The sequence below is a fragment of the Pagrus pagrus genome, assembly GCF_965226575.1.
Source record: "Pagrus pagrus genome assembly, chromosome: 13".
NCBI lineage: Eukaryota > Metazoa > Chordata > Actinopteri > Spariformes > Sparidae > Pagrus > Pagrus pagrus.
This window is the reverse complement of record NC_140197.1, coordinates 10665623-10675578: the sequence shown is the minus strand read 5'-3', so window position 1 is coordinate 10675578 and position 9956 is coordinate 10665623.

Genomic DNA, 9956 nt, shown 5'->3' with positions numbered 1-9956 from the left:
AAGATGCTATGCGATCCGATGATCATACAGAAGTAGACGACAGGCAATAATGAGGGCCTACCATGACGTTTTTTCTAAGCGGGACCAGTGAGGGAAGCAGACAATCACAAACGTGTAAAAATCACAAAGTTGGCTCATCATGAAAGCAGCTCTTGTTTATAGATCCATGCATCTCCCTGAATGAATGAACGAATGAATGAATGAATGCCCCTATACTGTAGACCCCGCCCCCCTCCACTCTGGAGTTCGCTTGATAGCGGACCGAGACTACCTCTACGAGGCGGACCAGGGTGCTGTTGTTTGGTCCGCACCAGAGTCCGCGGCCAGCGTTCACACCGACCCAAACGGACCGCACCATGGGGCAAACGCTCCACAGTTCGGTTCAACCGGACTAAACAAGGCTGGTGTGAACGCACCCTAAGTCTCCAGAAGCTCAAGTTCCCAAGCTGATTTGAAAAGACATTATTTACACCCTTTTGAATATGTCTAAATGTTCACTGTAGCTGCTAAGCTAAAGCACTTCAAATCAATTCGGGATCTTGTGGCTCCTGGAGACTTGGATTACATCAGATGAGCTCCCAAACTAGTTCAGTTGTTTAGGAGAATGCTGCAACACTGTTTTGCCGTGAAGCAAAATGTTTTATGGACAACAAAACTTCACCCGACTTTTTCTCGGCATAATGGTTATTGTTTTTGTCTTGCCTTTAAAGGCTCATATACAATACATACAACTGAATCTCACCTTTCACGGCACACTGCACAGACGTCAGACCTTTAGTCACCAATAGACTTTGGAATGTACTGCTTGAGGAAATAGGCAAACCTGGAGGAAAAACAAGTAACCTTCACGCAGCGAGGGCAAAGGAATCAAATGCAGATCCATAACTGCTGCACCGTCAGAATACTGACAAAGCTGACCCGTGGGTCATTACAGCCTGCTAATAAGAAGTTTTTGTTCTTTGTCGTGGCAGCTGTCGGAACTCTCTGTTCTGTCAGCTTCTGAGTCACTTTGCAGCAGAGTGATATGTTGAGTCAAGGTTGTCTGTCTGGTTCCACCACACACACACACACACACACACACAGCAGGAATGTATTTTTTAGTCCCACACTAACACACCGGCCTGTATAGAAATCACTAGGTTTTATGTTTGCTGGGTTGCCTTGGGCTCACATTGTGTGGTACCACAAGCCCAATACAGCCTCCGAGCCTCAGTGCAAGGTCGGAGTAGACACAATGACGAACATTTAAAAGGTAGTTACAAAGCGTATTGGTTTTAATGAATTGCACTGAAAACGAAACACTCTGCTTTTAACAAAGAGAGAGTGAGAAGTGGATTGTACCCTCTATTCAAGAAGTGTGTGAGTCAGAAACCAGAGTGGAGTTGAAAGATGAAGAGCACGTTGACTGAGACAGATATATGAAGCCAGCAGCACCAACCAGACGCAACCTTAGGAATGAACATGCTGCAGGAGACATCCTAGGCATTAGGCATAACTTTCAAAATTAGATTGTGATACTATCAAATTTAAACAGAATTCGATTTTAATGTGAGAGTTCTAATTTGTATAATATTTCCTTTCCAGTCTGGCAAAGAGGAAATAAAGCTGTCTGACTGAGAGAGTGAGAGTGTGAGAAAGCACACAGGGATGGGTAAATGGTATTTGTGTCGACTGAAAGAGTGTTTTGAGACCGGATGAATCAAATCCTTTCTCCAACAATGAAGAGCCTCACAGATTTACCAAACATCAGCTGCTAATTAGAGCAGATCAGATGCCAGTCATAGCATGCGAGCAGGGGTTGCTGTGCTATCACTTGGTTTCCCTGCTGCATTGGAATGTAAAGTGTATGGAATCTGAAAGTCATGTGAAGTATCGTAGCCAACAAAATGTTTCACACTGAAAAGAACTGAAAACCAACATACAAACAACTGAGGAAAACATCAAATGTCTCCAAAACTGCTGAGATCCCAAACTGATTTGACATTGTTCACACCTTCAACGCGTGGTCGAGCTCGAGAACCCACTCCAGACAGAGTGTGTGCTGAGGCTTGGCAGCCACAGTGAAGATTTTGGTGTGTAAATAACGTCTTTTCAAATCAATTTGGGATCTCGGGGCTTCACAAGACTTGCATTTTGCCAGACAAGCTGTATAAAGCCATTTTATGTTCTGTTTATTTTTAAAACAAGTCCCCATCTCCTTCAGATTGCTGCAATACTGCTCGGCTGTGAAGTCAGGGAAATTTTGTGGACTATGAAATTTCACCCGACTTTCCATCAGCATGGGGATAGTGACTAAAAATGTTTAAGACACTTTAAGAATTTCTCCTTTTCACTTTCTCGCCAAAAGTTACAGTAGATGGGAAGATTGATACAGATACAATATGAAGTTTGAGCCAAGAGACAGTTAGCTTAGCTTAGCATTGAGGAAAAAATTGGAAACAGGCAACCTGTTTCTGTCCAAAATGCACCTACCAGCACCTCTAAAGCTCACTAATTATGAGTTTATGTCTGGTTTGTTTAATCTGTACAAAGCCAAAGTCTAAAAGTGACATAGTTTCATAGTTTTGTTACCTTTGGTCAAGCTATTTTCCCTCATTTCTAGATTTTATGCTAAGCCGCTGGCTTGAGCTTCATATTGACTGGACAAACATGAGAGTGGTATCAATTTTACAATACAACACAAAGCATTCAATCTGGAAACATCATAAACAGAGAAAAGATACAGAAGTATCCGCTGCCATACCACCAGACTACAAAACAGCGTCATTCCCTAAGCTGTGAGACTCTTGATTTAATCAACACTCCACTATAAATAAATTACTCTCTCACATTGTTTTACATGAAACCCATGTAATGACACTTAAACTTATACTCATATCACACTGATATAGCACATACTGTACATATTTTGTGTATACTGTGTGTTGATACTGTATAACTCCATATCTTACTTGTAAGTATAATTTTCCTTTTTATTCCTTCTATTGTTTTACCCATTTAATTGTTTAATTCTGTTCAATGTTTGTTTAAACATGTTCTGTCGTTATTTAAACCAGTATTGTATATTGACAATAACGCTGAACCTTGAAACTGACTGTTAATAATCAGCAAACAAAAGCAGAAAGTCTCTCCATTGAACCCTCTGAAGACTTTTCGGAAGCTTTTGTTATCCGATTGATTTAATTAAATTAGCCCGACTCGCTAAACAAATCCTTAATTTACATTTTCAAGCATGGAATTTTCATGTCCCTGATGACTTACTGTAATTAACCTGTAATGATGATGATAATGAGGACAACAATGACACTGTTTATTATATTAGGAGAGTAATTTAATACAGCAGGCTACTTAATCTCGCTGCAGGCCAGAGGGCTGTTCTCAGACAGAACGAAGGGCAGGCCACAGCAGGGCCGTGTAGAAAATCTGCAGGCCGGCTGAGTCTTTGGGTCAGTGCCATCCCTGTTGGTTCTGTTTAGACGTAGCATAAAGTCTGCATGAAGTGGAATTTTTTTTTTCCAACCTTGAGGGCATTTGCTGGAAGGAGAAAGGTGGTTGGCTTGTAGCCCAGGACAAAGAGGTAATTGGTTTACAGTAGCCCTGCAGTGAACGTCCATATGTTGAAAACTGAGGTACACATAAATATACGAGGTTAAAACAGCAAGAACCTGGAGCAGGTCAGTCAGGGTTTGAGCTTTCATTTTGGTGAGGTAAGATGGTAAAACACTTGTTCGATCGGGAAGAGAAGATTCAGTGAGGTGAACAATCACCCTGCAGAGTCTTGAGTGTGCGCATCGCTGGAAAAAACTACTGGAAGTATACCATGAGGCTGTGGTTATATTTCTGATAGTTGAATGAAGTCATTCAGGTAAAATGTCAAGTTTACCAGGCCCATCGAGGGCTGCAGGGATGACATCATTTTGTAGGCTGCCCTAGAAGTTAGGCCTGGTTCCCTTGTCAAAGAGCCTATGGGATTTTTCTATTGGATTTTGGATTATTGCAGAAAATAAGCTCTGTGGCAAACAAAAGTTGTTGATACTTACATATTTTGTTCAGCAAGATCATCTTCACCGGTAAACACCTTTGAACACTTTTATGATTTTTGAAGCGTTAATGAAATGGCGTGAAGTAAAAAGCTGACGTCGGACTACACTACAGTCACATGACTTCACCATCCTCACTACAATGTGTCTTACTACACTATAATGTACACATTACTATAAACTGATCAATCTAAAGTTAAGTTAGAGCTAGATCAGAGTGTAACTAAAGTTTGCCTGTAAAGACGGACTAGAGAGAAGATGAGTCTCTGTGTGCGATGGCGTTTAATGTCCCAGACAAATTTTGTCGTGTCATTTAGCCACTTGTTAGCAACTGCCTTTTTAAAGACAAGAAAATGCTATGAAATTCATAAGTGGGGTATTTACTGATGTATGTTATGTCGTTGAACAAAGCAGAATAAACTCTTTAGCTTGTGTTAACCACAGCCCTTATTTTGGAAATCTAACCGACCCACAGTAAGCACCATCTAAATATACAAAGTTTGGATGGTTATTTCTAAGGAATAGATTATACAGTCTGTTTGCTCCAACCTAAACTGCAAACGTTAGCATGCCGGCTAACTAGGTTACTCCCTTGTAAGTGTACCTTCTAAGCCCTTCTTACACTCCTGCAAACGAAGCCAAAACGCCTATGAGGGGTAAACAATAGGTTGAGTACATTTGACTACCTTGCTTAAAGCCAGTAAATAATGCAAAACCCAGATAATAATAACATGTTTACAGGCCTTCTGTTTGAAATTTTGTCAAATCATTTTACAAGGGTTGGGAGTTGCATTGCAGAATTCCTTGCTACGGCCTGCAAGTTTATGTGGACCTTTAACCTGCACTGTTTAACTCATGTAAAAAGGTAGTTGGGAATTAACATGATTTTGATTCTGCTGAGTCTGATGTAACACTGTTAAATCATCAAAGTCTTTACTTTGCTCTGTACTTACTCTGCTTCATGGACTTGTGGGCGAAAGCAGACCAGCGTTCTCTGTCTTTTTTCTATCTTCCTTCTTTGCTCTGGATTAGACGCAGTCATGAGATGGAGCTCCAGACACACAGGAAATGTCAATGGCTCTGCCCTGAGGTCAGGGGTATTTGGAGCCTTGATTGGATCTTTTCTCAGATAACCTATAAAACACAATCAGGCACCGGGACAAGGCCACAAAGGATAATGAAATTATCTGGATAGCATGCATAAAACACCAGTGGAAAAAAGAGAAAAGATGGAGGTTCGATGAGAACTAAGTCTGACATTGCGGAATATACTGAAAAATTGTTATATGGGAAGAAAACACACTCACCGTCGAATACACACATATTACACATTAATGTGCAGAAACATACATGCATCTTCATCAGTGTGAGAGTACAATACAAATGCTTTTTGTGTGTCGCATTAATATATTAATGCTGTGTTCCTCCTCAGCTCTCCATGTTATGAGGAGAGTTTAGGATGGGGCCTTTATTAAAACAATAACACCAGTCGTAATCCCAAGAAAACACTCGGCAGAATAAATCATTATGCTGCCGTCTTTAGTCAATTACAGTAATTATTAACCTCCCCTGGGCCCTGTGAGTAATGTTTGAACTTACCAAGGCACAAAATATTTAATTATCTCAGGAGGAGACTAATTAGCAGTTTATTGCAGGTAGTGAGTCCAAAACAGCTATTATTCAAACAAATAAACATGCAATTTAAATTTGTCTTAAGTTTAATTGTTGTGTTTCAACAACGGCGGAAGTGTTTGGGTTTTTATGGAGTTTTTCAACCCCATAAACACTATATGATAATACATTTAACACAGCAATTTCTCAAAGAACGCCACCATATCTTTGTCAGGAGCCTGTTGGTAACTTGAAGCTGGAGAAAATGTGTGTGATTGCTGCCAGGTACGGCTGTTCAGAGCATGTATTGACCAGGTTATTTGGCAGAAGCAGATAAATCATTTGGCGTATATTATATAATATATCCGTAGGTGAATGCAAGGCATCACATGTTTTTGAATCCTGAGGTTTAAACGTCAGCCGCAGCACTCACCCTTCCAGGTATCATTTTAACTATTAGTATGTGTCCTTAACGGTTAACGGATTGAATTTCTAAATAAAATGGAAGAAATACAAGGTTGTTCAGGCTTAATAGATTCTTCTTTTGGTTCAGGTAATCCTGAAAACAAAAAGTGCTGCTACACAAGAGATATGAAAGGTTGTATAATTGGCCGAATAGAGGAGCTATTGATATCCCAGTTGAACCTGAGGAGCAGATGCCCAGCGGGGCACCGGTGTGCCGGCTTTGATTATTCAAAGTCTATAAAATGAGCACATTTAAAAATCTGCACAGGCTACAGAGAAGGTGCGTACAATTGTTTTGCCACAAAGATCAAGCTCAAAGCATGGCTGACAAAAAATGTCTGACAGAATAAGGGACTGTGCAAAAATGATTAGGGTGGAAAGTGGGGCTGAAGCTTATGTTTCGCTATATATAAAAAAAATAACGTAAAAGTATTAAGTTGGCACAACTCATTCTACTTTAAATAACCAATAAAGAAGAATTTAAGATGATTAAAACATTTATATCTTAATAGACACCTAATTTTCACAATGTACACTTAGAAACAAATAAACATTTGTACAAACCACTCTTTATGCTTAAAACAAGCTGCTGACTAGCTAGCCACACTACCGCTTAGCTCTTGTTTTATTGCCAAAGGAAATTTGGTTGTGTTTGGTGTCTTGGTGGCAGTCGGACGATGGCGTTCACAGCGCCCATTGTGGCACGCAGGAAGTCCTATTTTTTTTTGTTTCACAGTTTTGACCACCTTTTTGAGATAATGTATCTCACAGGAGAAGGCCTGAATAAAATACAGATACGGAGAAAGAAAAAAACACAATCCCATCCCCTGCTCTCCGCCAACAAAAACCCAAACTATTTTTCCATCAGCGAAAGAAAAAAAAAATGCTAATGCGCCTCTCCTTTTCTGACCACCCCAAGTAATTTTCCTACAGTCCCTTAGAAACAACAGAGCGTCTGTGCAGTAACCACACGTTAGGAAGTGATGAGAACGTGATTACAGAGACACAGACTGTCATTTGTCATCATCAATTGATCTGACTGCTGTTGTTCTGATAATGAACACGAGATGGCACACTTGATGCTGTCTGCCGGTAACGGCGCCTCGGAGGGCCCGCAGAGGGGCAGCTCTCCTTTTCATTCAGTGGCTGTTACATCAGTGCAACCATCTAAACAAGGGCCTGCATTTATTAGAAAGTGGAGAGGAAAAAGAGTGAACAAATAATATGAAAAAACTTCCCAAATCCCACCGGACGCAACCCATCTCCTGCAAGGCTGAATTTTTTAACATGTAGCTCGTTGCGTAATGTTGGTGCTACTAATGTAAAGCAGTTAGACTCGAGCGGGTAGTGGAGCAGCCTATGCCAGGTCCCAGTATGTGTGTGTGGGGGTGTGTGTGGAGGCGTCGGAAAGGGAGGGGGGGGGGAGAAGGGTGCCATAAGTTTGTGCGGTGCCATGCACAATCTATTCCATTCTACACCCACGCAACTCAACTAACTACTGCAACAACTAAGAAAATGCAGAAGAAAAGATATTCATGAGTAAACAAATACACACATACACACACACACACACACGCACATATTCATATGCACCTGTCATTATTTAGCCGGACTGGCACCTATTGTCAGGATGATTTAACCCCACTTGTCCTCCGTGCCAGGATGTTTGACGAGCGCCATCAGACAGGAAGAGCTGGTCCTCCTTTTTCTTGACATTTGAACAGCTGGGGTCTTCTGTGTTATGACTCCTGCCGCCACATCTGGTGTGTGTGTGTGTGTGTGTGTGTGTGTGTGTGTGTGTGTGTGTGTGTGTGTGTGTGTGTGTCTGCGCGCTCACGGGCGTGCGTTTGACGAATTCTGCCACATCTGGGAGGCAGTCCAGCTGTCCCGCTCCTCACACGTCTGGGCAGCGTCCTGCAGACACTTAGCTGTCACTCCGGGTTACCTGGAGCCCACCTCACTGTTAGAGGCGAGACACTGGCTGCATGTGCATCCGCGCTGCCACATCTGCCCGGTGCGTAAGTGCGAGACTGCTTATCAGAGCGAGGATGCATATGTGTCTGCGTGCAAGTGAGAAGCCGCGTGTGTTTGTTCTTGTGTGTGTGCGTGTGTGCGTGTGACACTGGGTACATGTATAACCTCGGGGCTGAGGCTCCAGTCTTCACACCTCTCAGTTAAAAACACACCCAGAAAGACACACCAGGCACTGTAGGCAGGGTATGTGGGTCAAAGACTCTTGGTTTAGAAGAAGGATTCTGAAGCTCACCTTCCCAGAACGTGGCAAAGGCAATATATTTAAGACTAATCATTCAAATGGACTTATTTTAAAACACACAATGGCATGAATGGTATCCTGCAATGACTTTGACTCACAGCAGCAATCATTCCAGAGACAGCTGGTGTTATATATGAACCAGCTGAACCCACATACTCCCAGCAGTCCCCTTGAATTTAACCTCAAGTACATTTTGAGCTTCTTCTCCAAAATGCACAATCTCACAGATCCTGTATATTCTGGATCTCCTTGTTCCAGCACACCACCAAAATGTACTTCACACCCAGTGAAATATTTAAAGTTTCAAACCCAAGGCATCACTGCACCGCAACTTCAAACAGAAAAACTGAAGACGTCTTGTGCATCATTTTACACACAAAGTTTTTTTTTTTTATTTCTGTGGTATTAACCTTCGAGTCTCAACTAGAATTTGAAATATTTAATCTTGTTTGAAAAAAGGCATGCATTGGTAAAGACGGCAACAGAAGGTATGAATCCAAGGTTTGGCAGAAAATGAGTGTTCTGCTTAAGAAGGAAGGAAAACACATCAGATGTGTATATATGACATTATATTTATTTATCTAATTTAGGGACTGTGCAAACATTATTAGAGGGTGAGGGGGGTCAGAAAATGGGTAACACTTTATAATAACCCTCATTAATAGACATTAGTAATAGTTATTTCACAGTTAACAACCAATTAAATGCTTTACAAACCATTTATTTATGAATTGTTTATTGTAAAGCTGCAAGTGATCTCCAGAACACTTTGTAAATGGTTAATAAATACTGTGTAGTTCATCTAAACATATCTGATTGGCCATTGTAAAGTTGCAACTGATGTTCATAAATCTTTACAATTTCTTAATAAATGGTTTATAAAGTGTTTCATTGTTTGTTAACTAAAGTTATAGTAACAGGTAATCATTTATTAATGATGGTTATTATAAAGAGTCACCTGTTTTTCTTTGTGATGAAGGAAGGATTTCACTGTTCCTTATCCACAAATCATAAAGGTGCATTTCAAAACACAGTGTGTAAAGGAGACCATATGGCAAATAACCGTTATTTAATCACTGATTATTACACATTTAATCTATAAAATGGGAAGAAATTGTGAAAAATTGCTCAACACAATTCCCCAGAGCTCAAACTGACTTCTTCAAATTGCTTCTCCAGCAGTCCAGAACCCAACGAGACTTTTGTTTACGGATGTAAATGGAGAAAAAAAAGAAGAAGCAGCAAATCCTCACATGCAAGAAGCTGGAACCAACAGATGTTTTTCTTGAAAAATGAGTAACACAATGAACTGATCATCGTATACTGTATGCATTTAGCAACTCATTTTATTTCAATTGACTAACTGATTAATTGACTAATGGTTGTAGCTCTGGTCCACATTCAGCCAAACTGCTTTCAAGACATTTACAACTTTGACTAATCACGTCACCAAAACCATCCATCTCAATGCTGCTACATCAGTTTGAAATACTGGGGGAGGGCAGTTGTTCTCTCAGTCTGGAGCTCAACTGAAATGCAAATTATGGTGAAGAGGGCCTTCCTTT